The 24,173-nt window shown below is 41.9% G+C and overlaps 1 pseudogene; it reads left to right on the top strand.

Moving 5' to 3' along the window:
• On the top strand, positions 1–1,737 carry LOC103019177 (hemoglobin subunit mu-like; annotated as a pseudogene).
• The last annotated feature ends 22,436 nt before the right edge of the window (positions 1,738–24,173 follow it).

The following is a 24,173-nucleotide window of genomic DNA, read 5'->3' as shown; positions in this document are numbered from 1 at the left end:
ATGAGGTAACAAGGATGCCACTTGATGCCATGGGTCTTAGAACAATTCAAGAACTCATGGTTTTTTGCCCACCCCACCAGCGTGGAGCCAGGCCTTGTGGACAGGAGAGTCCTGGCCCTCTCTGACACTCAGTCCTCATGGTCCACAGTGATTCTTCAGTTTGCCCTCACAGGCAACAGAATGCAGCCCTGAGCATATTCCTCTCAACCTCCGAAGCCTGGGTTAAAATCACACGGGAAAGACTGGCTCTAAAGACACCAGGTTTGAGAGTCATTCTCAGCAGGAAGCAGATGGAACTCCAAGCTGGCCAAGAACACAATCCTCTGTGTTTTCAGCAAACAAGCTTCCCCCGCACAGGGCATCCAAGAGCCCGCTGAGTTGCTCCCTCCATCTCTTCTCTTAGCTTTTAGCCTCTATACCCAAATCTATGGGGAATTTTAAAGAAATTCCACTCAACACATGACATTCACGAAAACAAATTCCAGATAGTTGAACTTAAATATACAATTCCTACATTACTACAAAAGAATATTATTGTTATCTTGGGGCAGAACAGTCCTTTATAAGCAGAACAGAAAACACAGAGGTAACAAAGGAAAAATTAGATGGATTTAATTAAATAAATTTGGAAACTTCTTAAGAACAAAGCACAAGACTAACAATGTTAAATATAAACTGATACAAATATTTCAATACAGATCAATAAGAAGGTTAATAGTGATAATGTATACAGAGCTTCTACACATTAATATAAACTCTTTGAAGATAAAGGACAGGAGGGAAGAGACTTTCCTTTGTGAGGGTGGGCAGAGGCAGAGAAAAGGGAAAAGAGCCATGAGAGAGAAGAGCATCTCCCCTTCCACTTGACCCCCAGACTGAATTTGAGGGCCCTGCAAGAGGCTTTAGCAGAGAAGCTGATGGGACCATTCGGTAGAGATGTCTCGAGACTGAGGATCTAAGCAGAGCAGCTTTGGGGTCCCCAGTGACAAAGGATGGTTGGCACACAGTGAGCAGGTGGCCCTTTCCCCAGCTCTGCCTGAAACTCAACATCCCAACTCTGCCGAACAGGAATTGGTAACTTTGAGGTGCAGGCGCTGGGGGGACCGCCCTCCCCACTCGCCCCTGCTCCCGCAGGCGCCTCACGGTGTACCCCAGCACCCAGGCCTACTTCAAGCCCCTGGGCAGCCACCCTGACAAGGTGCAGCTGCTGAGCCACGGACCATGCATGCTGGAGGCGGTGGGCATGACCATGCGGCATGCGGACAACCTGCACGCGGCCCTGAGCCGCTCGCAGACCGGCATGCACGCGGGCTACGCTTGGACCCCACCAACTTCCCACTGCTGTCCAGTGTCCGATCTTGTTGCAGGGCAAGTTCACAGTGGAGATACAGACGGAGTGGGATAAGTTCCTGATGGGCCTGGCGGTGGTGCTGAGGAGAAGTTCCAGGCCCCGCGAGTATAGGTCTGTGCATGTCAATAAACAGGCCTCAAAAGGCTGGGCAAAGTTTAAAAAAACAAAAAAGAATTGGAAACTTTGGAGACAGCACCCGTGGCATGGACTTTGGTGTTTGGCTTCTGTTAACTTCTCCAAGCTTCCGTGAGCAGCAGACACACGAGAAGCAGGGGAAAAGGGAAACGGAGAGGTTGCCATAGGGAGATACAACCAACAGACAGGTTTACCGACACAGTTGAGGCACCCTTTTGGTGACTTCCAGAAAGAACTGGAGGACATCTTGAGGGGCCTGAGAGCCTTGTTTTACTTGGGATGTTGCAACAGAAAATGTCTGGGCATACATATATATGCATATCTTTTAAAGTCTGGCGGGATAATGGTTTTCTTGGGGAAATGGGATTATGAGAGGAGGGAGGAAATTCCACCTTCTATTGTATACATTTCCAGGATGTTTAGTTTTTTTATAAGGAACATATATTACTTTCATAATAGTAACATACAAAAAGATAGCCCCATTGAGAAAAACAAAAACAAAAAATACCCAGAATATGGCATTTGGCTTTCAAGGATGGAGCTCTGCTCTGCGGTGTGGCTGGTGACAGTATGAGCCCACAATTAGTCATCTAGTGTATGTTGTGACCTGTGACAGGGAATAAAGCACAGAGCAGTGGGATGCACGAGAGCTTCCCCGGCCTCAGTGTCTGGAACTAAACCACGTCCAAGGGCAAAAGCTGGTTCGGTGGCCAGCGTGGAATGTCAGGGCTAGTGATTATCCCTGGCATAGGGGCCCTGACTTGTTCTGCCTTGAGATCTCTTAGAAAAACACATCCTTTTGTGGGCAGTCAACTTAGGGTTCAAAGAGTTTCTCTCTCACCCATGCTAGGTTGCAAGTGAGAGATGGAACTGAGGTCTCACGATCTGCTGCCCTCATGAAAATGTCCAACGTCTTCATCGTGATTCACAAGGCCTGGCCCCTGCCTTCCTCTCCAGCCTCATCTATCTCCTCTTCCAGCTTGTGTTCCTGGCACTGAACCAGGTGTGGTCCCCACACGGCCTCCTCTTTCTGACCTGGACCCCCTCCCCTGCCCCTTCCCTCACTCTTCCATTCCCAGCTGCATTGTCATCCCCTGCAGAGAGTCCTCCCTGAGCCCTCACTGGGTGAGACACCCTCCGCTCTCCTCCCGGACACCCTGGGTCGTGCTCTGAAACATCACCACTCTGTAGAATGGTCGCCTGACTGCATGTCCGCGGCCCCCAGCTAACGGCAGCTTTTTGTCTGGCAAGGTGAGAGTATTACCACAGTGGCCTCCTGTTCTGGGCATGAGGCTCCACAAATATTTGCTGAACAGGAAACCTGCTGGCCTGGACTTACCGTTCAGGCATCCTCACGTGAGGCACCCCTGCGTGTTGGCTGACTCACCTGTAAGCTCCTCACAGCTCATGAGGGAAGGATGGTGGCACAAGTCCAGGAAATAACTGCACTTACTAAAGCGTCTCTTCCTGGAAGAGAAACGTCAACACAAAAAGAGACTTAAATGCTCACAGAGGTAACTGGGACTGCAGACCTCCCACACAAAGTTCTCACTGGGTCAGTTTACCAGGAACAAGTAGGAGTCACAAAGCCTGGCAGGGCAGAGGAAAGCACAGGGCACTGGAATTCTAGCTGAGGCCCTACCCCAAACCTCTGTGACTGTGGGCAAATCCCTTCACCTCTCAGGCCTGTCTGCCCTGAGGCCTGTGGAGTAAAGGCTGGGTCAGAGGCTCCCTAAGCCCTGTGGGGAGGTAGGAGAAGAGCCGACCAATCTGAAAAGCACATCCGCTGGGCTCCACCCAACACTGACCTCAGCCCTGGATACAGCCCAGCTCCAATGCTCCTGCCTCATACAAGCTCTCCTCACAGCAGACATTCAGTCTGGGTCACAGGGCAAGAACCTCACCAAGGCCCTTGCAGCTGGTGCTTTTTACAAACAAGCCAATCTAGACAGGACTGGCACCTTTCCTTTGAGGGGAAGGATGCAGGCCTCCTCACACCCCGTTTCCCAGGGTTTTACTCGGACCTTATTTCTCCAAGACCAAGCGATCACTGGCCCTGTAGTGCTGGGCTCTGTCACCAGCCTGAGCCTCCCTCCCTGCGACAACGCTGGAGGCAAATCCGTACCCCCTTTCCGAGGTGCTGGAGTTGGGAGGCTACTGACCATGTAACAAGGTAGAGGGGACACGTCTATTGCCACGGACTTCGCTGAGCTGGGGGACAGGGGAGAGTTTGTTGATATTTTTCCTCCCTTCTGCTAAATGCACAGGCTTGGGCATCAGTCAGACCTGGGTTCAGGTGTCAATTCTGCCTCTTTCTAATGAGTTGACATTGGGCCAGCTTGGTTTCGAATCTGCAGAGTGGGGACAGAATGCCCACCTCGAAGGCTTACCTTGCAGGGTTGTTATGAGGATTAAATGAAACGACATCTGTCAAACACACAGCACAGGACCTGTCTAGTTGCTTAGCGAATGTCAGCAACTGTTACCAGCCTGGAAATGTCTGGCAAGAGCAATGGGGCTTGTGTTTTTAAAAGAATTTCCCCATGAGTCATGATGAGAATCAAATCCTGATCCCATAGCCCAGAAGTCAGGTCTTTTCATGCCACCCCACTCACCACCGCCCCATAGTTCCAGCTACTTTAGATTAAACAACTGAGAACTGTAAAAATGAAAATCGCCAGGCAAAGACTAGCCTGTTCCTGACCCCAGCGGCAGACCCAAACCCCAGGAATCCCCACAGCTCAGATCTGCTGTCCTTTCTGCCCGGGCAGCGCAGCCCTGAGATCAGGATGCCCAAATTCAAGTTATTGACTTTGAGGCTGCAGTGCCTCTACCCCAGTGAGCTTTTGCTTACTTATAGTGAGACCTTCGGAATAGTTACTTTTTAATCTCATGAAAGATCCCTGCGGCCTGCTTTGTAGAGGAATAAGTACCAGGAAGTTGGGAGCACTTTCAGGATGCATGACAATGGGTGGCACCTGGAACTGAGAGGTGGGTGTCCAGGTACCTCTGCCAGCTCTGGGGCAATAAACCTTTTTGTTCTGTTTGGGTTGGCTTCAGTTTCTTTTTTAACAAAACCAAACCAAAGGATCAAGATGAGACAGGCAATAGGGTTAATAAAGACTAATGCCCCAAATGTAAGTTAGCTTCCTCAGCCAAATTCTCCCTGAGTTGATTAATAAATAAGCCAGTGATTAAGCTGCTCTAGCACATTTTATTCTGTAGCCCAGAAGGAATCCTTCCCAGTAGGAGGGACTTAGACACTAGATTAGTAGCTTCAGTCCCTGTTCAACTTCCCTGTGCCTGTGTCTGCTGTATGTGGTGGGTGAGAAGACCATCTCCACCCACAGGTCACTTCTGGGACACCACGAGGACCAGAGAGGACCCAGAGACCAAGGAAGGCTTCTCGGGCCCTATTGTACAGGATTGGCCCATGAGGGGGTGGTATGTGCCTAACACCATATCTCTTCAGTTAATCCTCATAACAACCCCGTACTACAGGAACTGTTATTAGTGTAAAGGCTCAGAGAGGTTAAGTGGCTCAAAAACCTGGCAGCAGCAGGTCTTAAGCCCCATATCCTGATGTGGGAAGGTATCATGTAATACTGGCTTTACCATTTTACTACCAACGACAAACATAGTATTTCCAAAAATTGGCAGATTAGCGAGCCGTGGAGTTACTTGGGAAGCCTCAGTGGAAAGGGGGAAGGATTTGGAGGGGTCCCGGCGAAGGGGAAGAGGCCAGGCACGCACGTGCTGGGAGGGAGTCCGGCATCCTCAGGAAGCGGGGGCAAGACCAAACACAGACTTTGTTAAAGCAAAATTTTCTGACATCCCTGCTGTAATGTGTCTAATCTCTAATTAAAACCTACCAGAACACGTACAAATGAGTGCTGTTAAAACCCCTGTTAATTTTAGCAGCTAGCACTCAGGATGAGAGAGCTGCGGGCAGGGAGGGATGCATCCTTCCACGCCTTCCCTAAGCCAGCCTCTGCTGACGTCCTCTTCCCTCCGAGTGCCTAGGGCTCTGCGAACGGTGAAGGGTCACAATAGCCCCCTCCACACAAGTTCTCTAGGCTCAGAATCCTTTTAAAAAGAAAATTGCTTTTTCTTTGTGCTTTGGAAATTCCGCTGTGCAGATGGTTCCTGCAAGTTTAATTTTTTTGCTGTTTAACATTGAGAGAAAATATTTTTTGTTTTTAATAGATTCCTACAAATCAAATACATAATATTTCTCTTAAAATTGAGGTCATCTGGGTGACTAGTTCAAGATTCAGAGCAAAACACATGCCAGGTTGTTCTGACACAACCAGAAAGGGCAGTCACTGCCTGGTGGAGACCCGGCTCCCTGTGGGAGAATGTTGAGCCCATATGGTCAGTCCCCAGCTCCCAGACAGCATGAGTCTCTCCCTCCTCATCAGGCCCTCAGCCCTGGGTCTATACCTTTCCTGAAATCTCTGCCCCGACCCCATGTTATAGCTCTCTGTGACCAGGCCACCATGCAGGAAGTGCCTGGAGGTAAGGGTCATGCTTCATCCACTCTTCCAACAAGTATGCCTTAATACCTTCTACGTGCCAGGCAAATTGCTGGGCCCTGGGATACACCTGCAAGCAAGACTGTCCTGGCATCATGCTTAGGAGTATAGGCTCTGGAGCTGGACTGCCTGGATTGAAATCCCTAGCTGTGTAGCCCTGGGCAAGTCACTTAGCCCCTGTGTGTCTTAGTTTCCTGGTGTATACAATGGTGATGATAACAGTACCCACCTTACAGCAATGAGAGGATTAAGTGAATTCACATACTGTTAAGTGTGTTTATGGTTAGTTCCCATTAAGTCCTACATATAAGTTAGTATTACAGACTATAATGATATGAAACAGACTGCTACAATAAAATACAAGTGCTCTCTATATCAAGGCTAAGTACAAGATGTCTTCAGAGGACACAAGAGGGGTCCGTAAACCCAGACTCAGGAGGGCTTCCCGAAAGATACCACCCTTTAAACAGGGACTTAAAGCATCAGTTAATCATAGTAAGGAGATATGAGGACAGGGGGAAGAGTGTTCCAGATTGAGTGACAGCACGTGGAGAGGTGTGGAGGCAAAAGTCCATGCTTTCTGTGGTGAGTTTGCTTCATTTTAAAAGATAGAACACACGGTAAGTCAGTCACTGAGTAACCGTTACTACAGAGTTTGTAACGTGCCTTCTATCCATTGAACCATTAATGTACCAACCGCAGGGAATTCGGGTTCAGATCTCAAAGAGCAAGTCTGAACTCAAGGCATTTTTGAAGCTTATACCAACAAGGTCACAAGGGCTCACAAGTTCCCTTTTTATTTTCAATAGGAAACAAACATTTATGACCCTCAAAATTTTAGGTTAATTGAATACTTTCTTGAATGATTTCTGGTCTATAGGCTCCCAAGAGAAGACATAGTACAGCCTTTGTTTTTACTCCTCACATTGCCTCCAACACATTTTCCACAAGGCAGGTATCCAGCAAATGCCTTTTTTTCTTCTATACTTTAATGTATTGAATTTTAGTTTGCATCTCAACTTTTTTTAACAAGTGCTTTTTTAAATGGAGGACGTTAAAATGAATTCTGCCAATGCCCAATGGTTCTCTTTCCACCCAACTCACAGGAAGGCAAGTTTGGGCCTGCCTCTGATCTCTTAGAGCAGAAAGCTAATCTCCAAGGTGACCTCACCGCAGAGTTGTGTCTTATAGTCAACTAGCAAATCTCAGCATGAACTGAGAACAAAGGTTGGAAAGGCAATAAAAATATAAACAAGCCAGGGCTGTAGAAGTCAAGTCAGTTCAGAGAACCAGCTGAACCTATGATTAGATTTCAACTTTAAGAAAACTAAAGGGAAAGAAATCTTCCTGAACAATAATAATCCTTTTCAGAAGACCAGTACAGCCCTTTTCTTATTAGTAAATGAGGAAGTAGGGTGCCTAAGATAATACAAGGAGGAGAGGGATTTTATAATTCATCTAAGCCAGGGATTTTCAAACAGGTTTTGACTGAGGAATATTTTGTTCAAACTATTACCAAAAGGTATGAACAAATAAAAACACACCAAGATGGAGCTGCTGTGCTTGAAGGTGGGATCCAGGCCCCAATTCCAGCTGTTGCCCCCTACCCCTGAGCACTTCTAAAACCACTCATTGTGGTCTAACTACACTGGCCCTGCCATTGTGCAGAAGGAAGACCTGAGGCTGAGAAAAAAAATACTTGACTTGTCCAAGGTCACACAGAAGCACCAGGATGAGTCCTTAGGTCTGCTTAATCCAAATTCAGTGACCCTTCCATTGCACCATGCAGAGGGTAGGGAAAATATGCTTCCTAATTCAGAGGGTGGCTGATGGGAAGGAGATCGAGCACAAGAGGAGAAGTATTGCCCTGTCCAATGCACAGAGGGACAGAGCAGAACAAAGTCATGTAGTGGCTACTAGCTGTTTGGGGGCTACAAGGTGCCTACTTAAATGAGAAGACAGCATATCCCATCTTTCTCCTGGATCACCAGCCTGCGATGATTTATTGGCATGGTCAAGTCAACAGACATTAAAGCATCTGCTGTCAGGTGCTGGGAAGCCCGCTGGGTACAGCAATACAAAAACGAATAAGTCACTCTGTCATCCCAGGTGCTCATGGTCTAGTACAGAAAACAGACTGGAAACCCTAACTAGAGAGAGTATGAGACTGCAGTTGTGGACCTGTGGGGTAGCTTCACAAGTAGAGGGAAGGGAAGAGACCAATTCACTGGGAGAACCAAATATAGCCCAGCAGAAAAGACACCCATGCCGGCTTTCCAAGGATGAGTTTGTCTGCAGGATGAGTTTGTCTGCAGGTGGACAGGTGAGGAGAGGCATCTGGTTCAGAGAAAATAGAAACAAGTTTCAAACAGTGGCAAAGATGCTCATTTGCAGTTTAGAAAGATCATCGAGGTGGCACTGTGGAAATTCAAGCATGAAGAGGCTTCTGCACTTGGTTGAACTAGGGCACTAAGAGTAGGAATGGAAGACAATGGTGGTTTTCAGGAGGAAAGTCAGCATAAGGAATGGGAGCGCTAAAAAGGACAGGAGGGTCCCCCTGGCTCGCCTGGTTCCCGAGAACTGCTGGAAGGCGGTACCACCACAGGAGATAAAGAGGATCTTCAGAAGGGAAATAAAGAGCCAGCTTCAGCTGTCAAGAGTTCAAGGTCCTGGTGGGTCCTCCAAGTGGAGATGTCCAGCGGGGAGATGGGTGTAGGGGTCTGATGGTGCACTACAGCACAGGCTGGGTTCATGCCTCAGCTTTAACTTCTAAAGGAAAAAGCATCACCTATTTCCCCTATGTGCAGCAGAGCTTGTTTTAGCCCTCCACTCTGAGGGTTTTTAATAAGTAGAATTTACTGAACTTTTGTGTTGGGTGTTTCCTAAGCTATCTAGTGGAATCCAAACCCTATCAGCTTTTACCACAAGTTAGCTGGGGAGTGCAGCCACACCCCAGAGAAACTGGCTTCCTCTGTTACATCTGAATTAGGAAGCAAATTTATTTATTTTAAGTAATAATAAAAATATGCAACACTGAAAAATACAGCATATGTCCAATGTAGCTTTGTCCCATCCATTCTTTTATGGAATAAAACTATCACCATTTTGCAAGCAAGAAAAGAAAAATATGAAGAAGGTAAATGTTCAGTTCCCAAGCCAGGGAACCCTGTAGTTACTCAGAATTGAATTAGGTACATGGTTAGCATTCAGTCAATATGTCTTCACCAAGTAACTTACAATACTGAGACACAACACTCAAAACCATGGGAGATATTAAAAACAGAAAAAGATATTAAAAACAGAGAAAGCCTAAGAAATAGAACATCAGCTCCAGCAGCTGATAATTAATTATCTAGATAATCAAGTACCAAAATGAGAATGTAAGGACAGATGGAACAAATGTCAATAGAAATGAAATGTCACAAAAGTTCAGAGGTAGGAAATAGAAGTTTAACCAGAGTAATGAAGAAACATTTCATGGACGAGAAGTGCCATCTAAACTTAGTGTTAAAGGATGAGCTGGGTTTGGACAAGCAAATAAAGGAGAGGGCAGCGAGGATGGAGGGAGAGAATGGACTGAAGGTGTGACATGGGTACCACCAAGTGTTTCAAGACTAGAGAAGAGACAATTGTGATTGGAGCAGAGGGTCCACACATGGGAGTGACCTCAGCAGGATTGGAGGGGGTCTGAGGGCCCTAACCCCGGTTGGACTTTATCATGGAGGTCATTGGTAATCCCGGAAGGGACTTTGAACAGAAAAGGACATGGGGCATCAGAGAGGTGGGAGTAGGGGATAACCAGACAGACAGTTAACCCATCATAACCCAGGGGAGAGCGCCAGGAGGGCACGAGAGGAGCAGAGCAGGACAGAGGTGAGGGTGGCTGTGTGAGGAAGAGACTGTGTGAGGTAGGCCTTGAAGCAGCCTTGGGATGTTGTGATGGAAGAACAAAGTCATGGAGGCTGGAAAATGTGGCCCAGATGAGGAAAAGCACAATGTCCAGCTGCCTGCAGCCTAGGGCGTGACTAGGAAGTCAAAGGTGTGAGGGGAAAGGCGGACTGGAACTGAAGCGCTGGTCTGTAGAGAGTTGGACTTTGTCCTAAGAGCAAGTGAGAGCCCCTGGAAGTGGTTGATAAGGGGACTTCCTGGAACAGAAGCTGTGTGTGAGGAGCGCTGGGTGATGACAACTTCACTGCTTAACAGTTGGCAATATTCACAGCATTTCAGCTGGTAGTCAACATGGTCAGGACGGATCAGGGAGAGCTGCTGAGGCTAGGCAGACAGGTGGGAGGAGCCAGGCACACAGCAGGGCCGACCTCAACGGGAATGTGGGCCCTGGGAAGAGTAGGAAAGAGGGACATCTGGGGGCCTGACCTGAAAGTCTGAACGTGTTATGGGAGAGGAGGCTTGGAACAAACATCCTCACAGACCTTCTGCTTCTATGAACTATGAACTGTGCCAAAATAATGTTTATCTCAATGATACATCTAAACTTTCCAAGTATAAGGATCCACCCCACCCCTGGCTATTTTTTAAATCCTCTCTACACACATGCTTGAAAGGTACTCTGAGTACAGTAAGAACTTCTAAAAACACTCATAAATTTTGAGCCTTATCATCTTTATAGAAAAAGTAAGTAAAACATATTGGTGCAGCTTAAAGAATTATTATAAGGTGAACCCGTGTGTAATCTCCTCCAGATCAGGAGATAAAATGTGGCAGCACCCCAGAAGCCAACTGTGTGCCCCTCCCAATTCACAACCCCACCGTCACTCTCAGAAGTAACCCCTCTCCTAAACTTTGTGACGACCATTTCCGTCCTTTACTTTCAACTTTTCACATCTACGTATGCATCCTCAACTGGATAGGATAGCATAGTCTCATCAATGTAAATTACATCATGAGATTAAAATAAATAAAGTAAAATTTAAAAGCATGATGGTGTGGTACTGGATAGACTACAAATCGATGGAAGAGGATTGAAAGACTAGAACCAGACCCAGTCTATAGTAATCAAAACACTATGGTACTGGCATAAAACCAGACCCATAGACCAATGGCATAGAGCAGAGAGTCCAGAAATAAACCCACACATAAATAATCAGTTAATTTACAACAAAGGAGCCAAGAATATATAAAGGGGAAAGGATAGTCTTCAATAAATGGTCTTGGGAAAGCTGGACAGTCACCTGTAAAACAATGAAATGGGACCACTCTCTTACACCATACACAAACATTAACTCAAAATGGTTTAAAGACTTGAAAGTAAGACCTGAAACCATAAAACTCCTAGAAGAAAACATAGGGAGTAGGCTCATTGATATCAGTCTTAGAGATGAGTTTTTGGATCTGACTCCAATAGCAAAGGCAACAAGAGAAAAAAATCAACAACTGGGACTACATCAAACTAAAAATCTTCACAGCAAAGGAAAGCATCAATAAAATGAAGGCAGCCTACTGAATGGGAGAAAATATTTGCAAATCATATATCTAATAAGGGGTTGATATACAAAATATATAAAGAACTCAACAAAAAATAGCAAAATAGCAAAAAATCCAATTTAAAATGGGCAGAAGTGCAAGAGGGTTCCCTTTTCTCCACACCCTCTCCAGCATTTATTGTTTGTAGATTTTTTGATGATGGCCATTCTGACCGGTGTATGTAAATTGATACAGCCACTATGGAGAAGAGTATGGAGGTTCCTTAAAAAACTAAAAATAGAACTACCATATGACCCAGCAATCCCATTACTGGGCATATACCCTGAGAAAACCATAATTCAAAAAGAGTCATGTACCACAATGTTCATTGCAGCTCTATTTACAATAGCCAGGACATGGAAGCAACCTAAGTGTCCATTGACAGATGAAGGGATAAAGAAGATGTGGCACATATATACAATGGAATATTACTCAGCCATAAAAAGAAACAAAATTATTTGTAGTGTTATTTGTAGTGAGGTGGATGGACCTAGAGACTGCCCGTATGCTAACACATATATACGGAATCTAAAAAAAAAAAAAAAAAAGGTTCTGAAGAACCTAGGGGCAGGACAGGAATAAAGACACAGACGTAGAGAATGGACTTGGGGACACGGGGAGGGGGAAGGGTAAGCTGGGACGAAGTGAGAGAGTGGCATGGACATATATACACTACCAAATGTAAAGTAGATAGCTAGTGGGAAGCAGCCACATAGCACAGGGAGATCAGTTCGGTGCTTTGTGTCCACCTAGAGGGGTGGGATAGTGAGGGTGGGAGGGAGACGCAAGAGGGAGGAGATATGGGGATATATGTATATGTATAGCTGATTCACTTTGTTATACAGCAGAAACTAACACACCATTGTAAAGCAATTATACTCCAAAAAAGATGTTTAAAAAAAATAAATAAATAAAGTGTTAATTCCTGCCTGGGAAAAAAAACCAAAAAACAATAAAATGGGCAGAAGATCTGAATGGACATTTTTCCAGAGGAGACACACAGATGGCCAACAGGCACATGAAAAGATACTCAGCATCACTAATCAGCAGGAAAATGTAAATCAAAACCACAATGAGACATCACCTCCCACCTGTTAGAAAGACTATTATCAAAAAGACTAGAAATAACAAGTGTTGGCGAGTATATGAAAAAAAGGGAATACTTGTGTACTGTTAGTGAGAATGTAATTGGTGCAGCCACTATGGAAGACAGTATGAAGTTTCCTCAAAAAATTATAAACAGAACTACCATATGATCTAGCATTTCCACTCCTGGGTATTTATCCAAAGAAAACAAAAACACTAACTCAAAAAGATATATGCACCCCTCTGCTCATTGCAACATTATTCACCATACCCAAGATATGAAAGCAACCTAAGTGTCCATCAATGGATGAATAGATAAAGAAAATGTGGTATATACAATGGAATATTTTTCAGTCATAAAAAAAAGAATGAAATTCTGGTATTGTGACAACATGAATGAACCTCAAGGGTATTATGTAAGTGAAATAAGGTAGACAAAGAACGGCAAATACCGTATGATCTAATTATATGTGGAATCTGAAAAGAACAAAACAAAACAAAACCCATGCTCATGGGCAGAGCATGTTGCCAGAGGCAAGGGGTGGGGAGTGAGTGAAATGGGGGAAGGGGGTTAAAAGATACAAGCTTCCAGTTAAAGAATAAATAAGTCATGCAGATGTAATGTACAGCATGGTGACTATAGCTAATAATACTGTATTGCATATTTGAAAGTTGCTGAAAGAGTAGATCTTAAAAGTCCTCATTGCAAAAAAATTATAACTATGTATGGTGACAGACGTTAACTAGACTTAGACTTGTAATGATCATTTCAAAATATATACAAATACTGAATCATTTTGTTGTACACCTGAAACTAATATAGTTTCAATTCTGTCTCAATTTTAAAAAACCAGACCCAAGTATGTGTATGAATTAGGTGATACCTATTTCATATCCTTTATCAAAATAAATTACAAGTGGAGTAAAGATTTAGTGCAAAAACCAGAGCAATAAAAGTACTAGAAGAAAACAGAGGGAGATATTTATGTTATCTTGAAAGCCCTTTCTAAGCATAATACCGGAGGCTAAGGCCATAAAGGAAAAGAATGCCAGATTTGTCTATTAAAAAATAAATAAATAAAAAGCTTCAGTAAGTCAATAAACACAGTAATCAAAACGAAAAAGAAAATTCCAAAAGGGGAAATTATATGTGATGTCATACTAACAAAGTAATTATGTCCATAGTTCTTACAAATCAGTAAGAAAATAAAGCAGTGGAAAAGTGGCTAGGGTGATGTCTCAGTTAGCTATTGCCACAAAAAATAATAAATAATAAAGAGGCCCAGAATTCAATGGTGTAAAATAATACTTATTCTCACTTATGACAGGCAGGTCAACTAAGGTCTTTTGAGCATTGGGCTCAGTACAGGCGGGGTCCAGGCCTGTTCCATGTGTTTCTCATGCTTCCAGCAGCAGGCTGGCCAGGGCATGTTCTTGCAGCGATGGCAAAAGACCAACAAACACTCCCCACCACCCAAGCACATTTTAGACCCTTAGTCACATATCTTCTGCCAACATTTTATTAGCAAGTCACATGGCAAAGCCTAACCTTAATCGGTTGTGTAAATGGACTCCACTGCTAGTGGGAGTGAGGGTAATCAATATTTGATGATGGAAAGTGCCATAGACTGAATGCTTGTGCCCCCCCCAAATTCATATGACGAAATCTAATCCCCAGTGTGTTGGTATTAGGAGGTGGGGTTTTGTGGCAGTGGTTAGGTCATGAGGGCTCTGCCTTTATAAAAGAGACCCCAGAGAGCTCTCTTGCCCCTCTGCCATGTTAGAACACAGGGAGAAGAGAGTGTCTACAACTAGGAAACAGATCCTCACCAGACAATAAATCCGCTGGCACCTTGATCTTGGACTTCGCAGCTTCCAGAACTGTGAGAAATAAATATAAGCCATCCAGTTTGTGGTAACTAACTATAGCAGCCCACATGGTCTGAGACAGCAGGTATCAACAGGCTACTGGAAAAACATGGACAAATGACCAATTAGCATGTGAAAGAAAGTGCAGCATTATGAATATGGAAAATGCAAATTTAAAAAAATATCATTAGTGGCCTATCAGATTGGTAATTACAAACTGACAACATCTGGTGTTGGTGATAATGATTAGAAGCAGGCCCTTCAGTACTTTGTTTGTAAGACTGTAAATTGGTATCACCTTTTAGATGGTGATTTGACAACATTTATAATATGTATTCATATGACCTGCAATCTTACTTTTAGAAAACTATTCTACAGACTTACCAGGGTGACAGCCTAACAATGAGTCACAAGAATATTCAATATAAAGTAGTTTGTAATAGCAAAGAACTAGAAATAGTCCTAAGCCCAACAATAAGGGATGTTAACAGGACATAGAATTACATGAGAAAAGCAGTATTTGAGACTGTTTTTAAATTGGAGATAATAAAAGAAATGCTACTAACCAGTGTTGTCAGGAATTTATATAGGAAATTTTATGTTATGCATTATTTGTTAACATAAAAATATTTACAATATAGTAAATAGAAATAGATTATAAAACAATTCAAACAGTATGATCATGTTTTGTTTTAAAAATAAATCTATATAAATATGCAAAAAAGTTGAGACAGTGATACATCATAGTACAATGTGATTTTGGGATGGTAGGATTATGGATTTTATTCTCTTTTTTTCTTTGTGTGTTTTAATCTTTCTATAATAAATAGGTATTAATTTTGTCATAAGATAAATGCAAGTTTAAAAATGTTAATGGTGCTTTAAGATAGTTTTAATAACATGGAGGAATGTTTGCTATGATGTTCAGTTGGAAAACAAAGGAAGATACACAGTTGAGACAGTATGAGTAAGAGTCATGTAAAAAATATGTATTTGAGAAAACAAAGTAGATATGTTTGAGTAGTATAAATGATTTTCCTTCTTTCTACTTTTCTGCATATTACAAATGTTCTGCAATAAAATTACATTCTTTTTATAATGAAAAAATATATATTTTTTTGATGAAAAAATATTTTTTAAAGAGAAATTCTGGGCAAAATAATTTAGGATTCCTTAACAAATTAAATTGTCTCTGTCAAAGAAAATACATATACAAGACCACTGGTTCTCAAATTGCAGTGACTCTAGAGACCCCTGGAAGACTTGTTTAAAAGGGCAGATTTCCAGTCCCCATCCCCCAAACCAAGATAATCCGCCTGGCTGTACACAGCTGCCAATCTTTGATCTCTACTATACAATTGTATCTGACAACCCCAAATAGTATAATATGAATATGAATATCTCAACTCAGTCTCTTCTAATATGGACAAATTTCTCATTATATCTCTAAGTATTATAATACAGTTCCTTATTTTATCTCTGAATTTCAACCCTTATGATAATAAGCATTTAAAACTTTGCTTTCCCAGTTGCCAGTTATTCAGAAAAGTTCTTTTTGGCCAATGAGCCAGTTGTTGGGCAACGGCATCGTCCAGTTCAATTCCTTCACTCCACAAACGAGGTTCTGACCCCAGAGAAAGTTCACAGTTTGCTTAAGTTCTCTCCGCTGCTGACGGCCTGAGCCCCTGCCCCTGCTCCCCTGCTCCCTGGGGTCCTGATTCCCCAGCAGCCCAGGGTTTTCTCCAACCCCTGCAGTTTCTCAATGGTAATTTGTCATTTCATGGCAAACATGCTGATCTTGGGATGGAGGCATCATCAGGAACAGTTAAGGCAGAATCTAGGTTTCCACATTCCACTGCGCACTGATGCGTAGACTTGCTGCTAACGTCCACCAGTCCCCAAACCAGCAAGCCATGATTTAATGAAAGCCCAAAATGGGCTCAACGCTAGTCAGATTTTAAATATAACTTGTACAGAATTAGCAAGTATTAACAAGTTTCAAAGACATTTAAAGGTAATTTCTTTCATCATCTAGTATTTCCTCAGGGATTCTGGATGACTCTTTGAAGAAGTGGGCCAACATACCATAGAGCATATGAAATAATAAATAGAAATAACTAAAACTAGAAACGAATAAGTACAGTTTCTTTGCCAGAAACTCTTAGACTCCTTGGCCTAATAGTCTTGTATTTTCTAAGTAAATCATGCAAAAAAAAGTAGTTTATTTCCACGATAGCTAACATTTACTGAGCTATATAAGCTAGACATTATGCTCAGAATTTTATATATATTCTCTCATTTACATAGCAACTGTATGAGTTGGGTGCTAGGATTACCCCCATTTTATAGATGAGAAAACCGAGGCTTCAAGGGAATAAAAGACTTACCCAAACACATGCTTCTGGCAAGTGTTGGAGCCTAGGTTTGAACTAAGGTTGTCTGATGCAATGTTTCTGCTCTCCCAACCATTCTAGTACATGCTTCTCTGGCTAGTATCATCTGTCATTCATCTATCTATCAATGAATATAACCCTCAAAAATGCACATCAGAATTGAGTTTTTCCCTATTTTTAATCTTTCTAGAACTCTGCTATTATATTTTCATATAATAATTTTAAAATATGTGTATCATACTTATGGGTGTGGTTTTGTGGGTATAACTGCAAACTAAAGTTAGTGCTTTGCCCAAATGTGTAAACACTTGTAATCAGTGTATACTTAAAAATTATGAAGTGATATTTGTTTGCCAGAGGTGAGAAAAAAATTTATATTACATTTTCAATGTAGTAGTACATTTTTTTCGTAGTAGTAACACATTTTAAATTTGATTATAAGAACAGAAATGGTATCAGTCAGGGTTCAATTGGAATAAACAGAAACCACTCTGTTTAAGCAGAAGATATTTAATTCAGGAAGTTAGGTGCTTACAAAATTGAAGGTTGGACAAACAAGCTCTGGACCGGGTCTCTAGGAATGACACAGTGACACTGCTCAGCTGTCTCTCCAGGAGAGCTAGGTGCTCCTGAGCCACAATAAGAAGGATGAGCAATCAGGAGGTTGCCATGGAATCGTCATCACTGTGATCCAGGGATCAGAAAGTGGCTCTAACTGCCTCCCTGACATCCTGACCCCAGCAAAGCTGGGTATAGGACATCAGACCATGGCTGCAGCAAAATTCAACAGCTGACAATGCAGGAAGATGCTCTCTGTCGCACTTTTACCTTTGAAATCCAAAACTAGTACATGGAATTTATGTAATCTAATTTGTACCTAGAATAAGAGCTTGCAAGGGATTCTGAGAATTAATTACAGTGTTGCGCTTGCAGGCTATGTCATACAGGAAGGCACCCTAGGAGGAATTTGGGGATTACGTGGCAATTTAAGATTTTCACCACAAAGCACATTATCAAATAACATAGCACTGAATTCCTTTAGCTGCGAGGCACTGTGGTCTGTGTCCCACTGGCAAACCACCAACTCAGTAATTGGATGGCAGCCTCCAGTGCTTTATGAAGAGGTATGCAATGTTATCTAACATGCTCCATTGGAATTGCTACAGAAACAGGAACCAAGAGAGAAGAAACTTGGCTTGTGGATTTTTTTAACTGTCTACATCACCTCTTGCTAAAAGCTTGTTTGTCTCAAGAGGTTATATACTGTCAATAGATATGTGAGAGCTGCCTTGATTAAACATGTTCTAAGACCAAAAAAAATAACAAGAATTGGCAACATTCTTGTCTGAGTGTTAACAGAGACTAGAAAATAATTCAATATAATAACATGGGGAAAATGCTTATGATACAATATTAATTTTAAAAGGATGCAAAATTATATAGAGTATGATCACAATATATCATAAAACAACAAAAATCTTACTAGTAATCAAGGAATAATGAGATACCACTTGCTACCCATCAGATTGGCAAATATTGAAAAGACTGATAATATCCAGTGTTGGAAATTATGGCAGGAAATGAGTAGTCTTATGCAATTTAGATTTGAGTGTAAATTGGTTCAGCGGTAGCTGTTAAAGTAGAAAATAAGCACACCCTTCAGGACAGCAATACAACACTTAGTTATCTATGCAAAAAAAATGTTCCCCCATGTATAAAGAGGCAAGTACTAAGGATGCTTATGGCCACCTTGTTTATTCTAGTAAAAACCTGAAAACAACCTACCTGGGCGTCAATACTGAGAATAAATAAATTATAGTATATTCATATAATAGAATGCAAGGTTTTTAAAATATAGATGAAGTAGAAATCTATGCACTGACCTACATACATATATATGTGTATATATAATTATTCAATAAATTATATACATGTATATATATAATTAAATTTAAAATAAATTGCATAAAATAATAGTGTATTCACATTTATGTTAAACACACAAAAAACACATATGTAACTAACATTTATTGAACACGTTTCAGGCACTATTCTAGAGCTTTATGGGCTTTGACTTATTTAATTCTCACAACACCACCATGAGCAATGTACTATAATTGTATCCATTTTACAGATGAAGAAATCAAGATACAGAATATTAAGTTACTTGGCCAAGGTCAAATAGCTGCTAAGTGGTAGAACTGAGATTGCAACCCAGGCAGTCTGGCTCCAGAGTCCATGCCTTAAAAGAAAGAGATAGGAAAGGAAACCAAACTTAGTTCTGAATGACTCTAAAGACCAGAATTTCATTTAATCCTCATTTTTAGATAACATCATGTCTGGATTTTCCAGAAGATGGTTGGTCATTTTACCAGGGTGGTCTGTGGGTGCTGTGCCCTACTCACAGTGAAATACTGGAATTTCAGGAGCCTGCTGCCCAGAATTCTTGCCAAGTTGTCTGGTATCAGGAGAATGGGTCCAACCTGCTTTGTGAAGGTGAGCGAGGCCTACCTGAAAACCAGAGAAACTCTCAGGAAAGTGCGGCCTTCTGACCTTCTGAAAAATAACTCTACACAGCCTCATTAAAAATCTGCTCACTCTCCTTGGTAGAAGTAACTTGACCCTAGATCTCCTCTTCCCAGTAATGGAAAGACGTAACAGTTGAAGCTATAATGGTACAACTCAAGTGCACAAAGCCTGGGCATAGCAATGAACAGATAATAGGCATTGTTCTAAAGATTGTCTATCTCCCATACACTCCATCACAATATCCTTTCATTTTCTTCATAGCCTTAAATATTATTTGAAATCATTTTACAGTTTTATTTTATACGTCTTATGTACTAAAATTAAGGAACATCTCTATCTTGAAGAGCCAGTCCAAATCCCTTAGAAAAGTTCTTAGATGACACATTAGATATTCAATAAGATTTCCTGAATGATTGAATAAATCAATTTATGCCATTTATTTTCCCGGGATGTTGTGGTCCTGTGCATGATAAGGCCTGTGAATGACTGATTCTACTTCCCTTTTCTATCAGGCATAACCCATTTGAAATCGCCCACCTGCCTGCTCTCTTAGAAAGGGCTGTTTTCCCCTCCTTTGCCTAGACTCCCCAGCAGCGTTATGGGACAGGGGGAAGTGAGGCCAGGGTCGGAGAATGGGAAAGAGGGGATTGCTTCGGGCCCTTTCTTTCCCTTAGGTTCCAGCTGCTACAGTAATAGTTTAGCAGTGGCAGAATGAGGATGATTTATCTGGATGATTGTGACCTCAGAGAACAACCAATATGTGGACACTCATCCCAGCTCTGAAACAAATCATCAGAAATAGCACTCATTCCTTCATTTATTCATTCAACAAATATTGATTGAGCACGTACCACGTGCCAGGCACTTGATTTGTACTATCAGGAATACTGTCTATATGAATGAATAGATCACTCCTTTGGATACATCCTATAATCCACAATCTGGTAAGTAATAGATAATTACCATAAAGTGACTGCACACACCTGAAAACTGGATGTGATAAATGAGGGGCAGAGAGTGTTAGGATTTCATCAGATTTTCTGTCCTCTTATTGATATGGAAAAATAACATTAAAGGCTAATTGCTACGTTTTGGCTCTCTGACTTTTCTCCATGCCCTATTTTCTACTTTGTTTGCTTTAAGTAAATCTTATCGGTTTTTCTAACCCCACCATGGTAACCTGATTTCTCTCCTTTCCACTAACTGGGGCAAAATGAAGGCACATCTATTCCAGTTCAATGCATCGTCACAGCCTCCATTCACTGTGGGCCAGGTTCTCACTAACCTATGTTTAGGAGACTACCAGAGTCTTCACACTGGTCTCTTGGCATTGAATCACTCCCACTACCATTTTACATACCACTTGTACACTTATAATATTTGTGCCCCTTCTTCATAGTAACAACCACAGTAGAATTTTACATTTACTTGCAATTATATGACTAAAGTCGGCCTCCTCTACTGGACTGTAAATTACGTGGGGACAGGAATAGAGTCACACTTTGCTCACCCTAAATTTGTAGTGCCTAGTCCAGCACCTGACATTTTTTTAAAAAATAAATTTATTTATATTTATTTTTGGCTGTGTTGGGTCTTCGTTTCTGTGCGAGGGCTTTCTCCAGTTGCGGCGAGCGGGGGCCACTCTTCATCGCGGTGCGCGGGCCTCTCACTATCACGGCCTCTCCTGTTGCGGAGCACAGGCTCCAGACGCGCAGGCTCAGTAGTTGTGGCTCACGGGCTGAGTCGCTTCGCGGCATGTGGGATCTTCCCAGACCAGGGCTCAAACCCGTGTCCCCTGCATTGGCAGGCAGATTCTTAACCACTGCACTCCAGGGAAGCTCCCTGACAAGTATTATAATAGACACATAAGAAATATCTATTGAGTAAATGAATATTATTTTAAATATAGATTCTTTTTTTCTTATTTATTTCTTGGAGTCAAGACTCTGCTTTACTCAAGGTTAAAGTCTTCTTAAACTAAACCCAAAAGCCCCAGCTTGCTGATAATGGTCTTCCATTAACCACACTCTCATTCCCTTCACCTTTGAGGGGTACTTCTGCTCAAGGTAGGCGCCTCCCTTTCCTATCTTCAAAAAAATGCTGTGGGTGTTTCCACTCCTCTGCACTTGCTCATGTTCTTTCTATTCAAAACCACTGGTCTGTTCTTCCAAATCGTGTGACAAATAGTGACCGTTGTATTATTTCCAAACAATTTGGGTTTCAAAAATATCCTAGAGAAATCCTTTTAAAAACCTTGACCTCTAGAGTGGCCATGATCAGTTAGTGACTCCTGAATGTGGTAACACTAATTTTAAGAATTAAAACAAAATTTGAGAATTTAAATCAATTTTACCTGATTAAGCATGAAAGGTACCAGGTGGTCCCATAATAAGGTGAAATAAAATTTACTTTTCAAATTTTGTTTGTTCTTATATAGACTATGAATGAAAATGTGATCACTTCCTACAACAATTTATTTACGAGACCATTTTTTGCTGTCTGTTTTAATCTAAACACAGCTCATGAGCCTCTGTTGGGCTTCCAACAACACATTATAATTTTTAAAAGTGTTCCGTGATCAAACATGGTGAGGAAACTCTCACATGTAGTGTAGTTTATTTCAAGCTAAGCGAAGAGTGGTTTTTAAAGGAGAGCGTGGACAGTAGTATCAGATCCTGGAAAGGTCAAGGAGAATGAAAAAAGGGCAGTCAATGTTAGTGACTCTTCGTATTTACAGGTATTTGCAGAAGAATTTTCAAGTATCTAAAACCAAAATGTATATTGAGCATTTTTTCCTCTTCCATAGACAGGGGGAAAAAAGACTCATTCAAAATAACTATATAGTAAAAGTCTTCTGATTTTGCAGTCCCTGTTTTTGTCACCAAATAAATTTAGACGATTAAGGTTTTTTCTCCCAAAACTATGATGTCACGGCAAGGGTATCATTAAGTATAATATATTGTAAAATAAAGCTATACAAGCACAAAAAGCATATAAACCATGCACATACACATTCAAGAATTAAAATTACCTCAGTAACTACACTTTATGTAGCATAAAGTAAATTGTAGTATGGAAGGGTAAGGAGTTTGAAGATGGAGGATCTAGGTTTTGATTGAGGCCCCAATACTCAGTACTACCTGAGATTTTCAACAAATTACCTATCTGAGTTGTTGTGAAGAGTAAAGGAGTTCACACATGTAAATTTTTTTTTTTTTTTTTTTTTTTGGCGGTGCCCTGCGGCTTTCGGGATCTCAGTTCCTCCACCAGGGATGGAAACTGGGCCCTCCCACAGTGAAAGCAAGAGTCCTAACCATTGGACCGCCAGGGAATTCCCCTAAAAATGTAAATTTTAAAAACATGACGTGATGCTGCTGTGAATTACATCATGAATTTGCCAGTGTTGTGAGAACTGGATTGTAAGCTGGAAAGACCGGAGGCGTTAGTTCTAAGCGCTCTCACCTATTGAACATTTACTATGAGCCAAGTACTGTACTAAGGGCTTTCATAAGTTCTCTCATTAGTTCCTCACACTTACCCAATGTAGTAGATAGTGTATTAGGTGGAACCATGGGAACTAGACATTTCTGTAGATCAAAAATAGTCAAGTATCAGCAATGTCATGTAGTTTAAACTATCATCTGCCGAGACTGGGAGAAAGTGAAACACAGAGACTAAGTGACTTGTCTAAGTTAAAATAACCAGTACCTGGCAAAGTCTGATTTGCAAGCCATACGGGTTTATGTCAGTGACCAGTGTGCTATATAAATCGCCAGCAAGGAGGTAAGTTTAATAGATTAGGAGGTATAACCTCTAAGCTTTATTCAAGTATTATTTGTGTGGTACTAGAGAATACGAAAGAAGTCAAGAAATGATGCCACAGGAAATGCAGCATAAGAATCAAATGTTTACATTAATTAAAATAGCCCATGTTTGTTCCTGCTTCTGGGATTACCCTTATCTTCAATGAATTCTTACCTTCATTCAGCCTACAAATATTTACTCAAGATCAGGCTCAATTTCTAACCTCTTACACCCCTCCTCTAATTCTTACTAACTGGAATTCATCTCTTTTTAATAGCATTTGCTTTTTAGTATATCTGATTACTCTCAACAAAAGCAAAAATTTGTTGAGGAATGCTCAATAAATGTTAAATTTGAGGTTCATACCAAGTCTACTACCTATGAAATTTAATAGGAGTAAAGAATCACAACCACCTGTAAGGGAATGGGTCATATCTTCCCTGATCTGACCGGTTTAAGCGTTCTCTTTAATCTGAACTCATCTGGAAAGTACGATATTCTTATATTATTACTCATTGTTTCATATGCTTAGGCCTTGTATCTGTAACTAGAGTTTAAGCTTCTCAAGGGCAGAGATTGTCTTATTCTTTGACTTCACACTCTGGCCAGCAAATAGTGTGAATCAATAGACCTTTAATTAATGGACTTGTAGAAAAATGAGCACTTTGGGGGAAAGCCCTTGAGAAAGGAAATGAACCAGTAAGTGGGTAGCAAAGCTGAAGGAGAACGGAGCCCTTGTACGTTAAGGCTCGCTTCTGAGAACTGAAACCGGCTAGTATTTCAATGCCTCAGTAATTTCTCTTTTTTTAAATTAAATTTCTTTATTTATTTTTGGCTGTGTTGGGTCTTCATTGCTGTGCGTGGGCTTTCTCTAGTTGCGGCGAGCAGGGGCTACTCTTCGTTGCGGAGCACGGGCTCTAGGCGCGCGGGCTTCAGTAGTTGTGGCTCGCGGGCTCTAGAGCGCAGGCTCAGTGGCTGTGGCGCCCCGCT

This window comes from Balaenoptera acutorostrata, chromosome 1 (genome assembly GCF_949987535.1).
Source record: "Balaenoptera acutorostrata chromosome 1, mBalAcu1.1, whole genome shotgun sequence".
Taxonomy (NCBI): domain Eukaryota; kingdom Metazoa; phylum Chordata; class Mammalia; order Artiodactyla; family Balaenopteridae; genus Balaenoptera; species Balaenoptera acutorostrata.
This window is presented reverse-complemented; position numbering and strand designations above follow the sequence as displayed.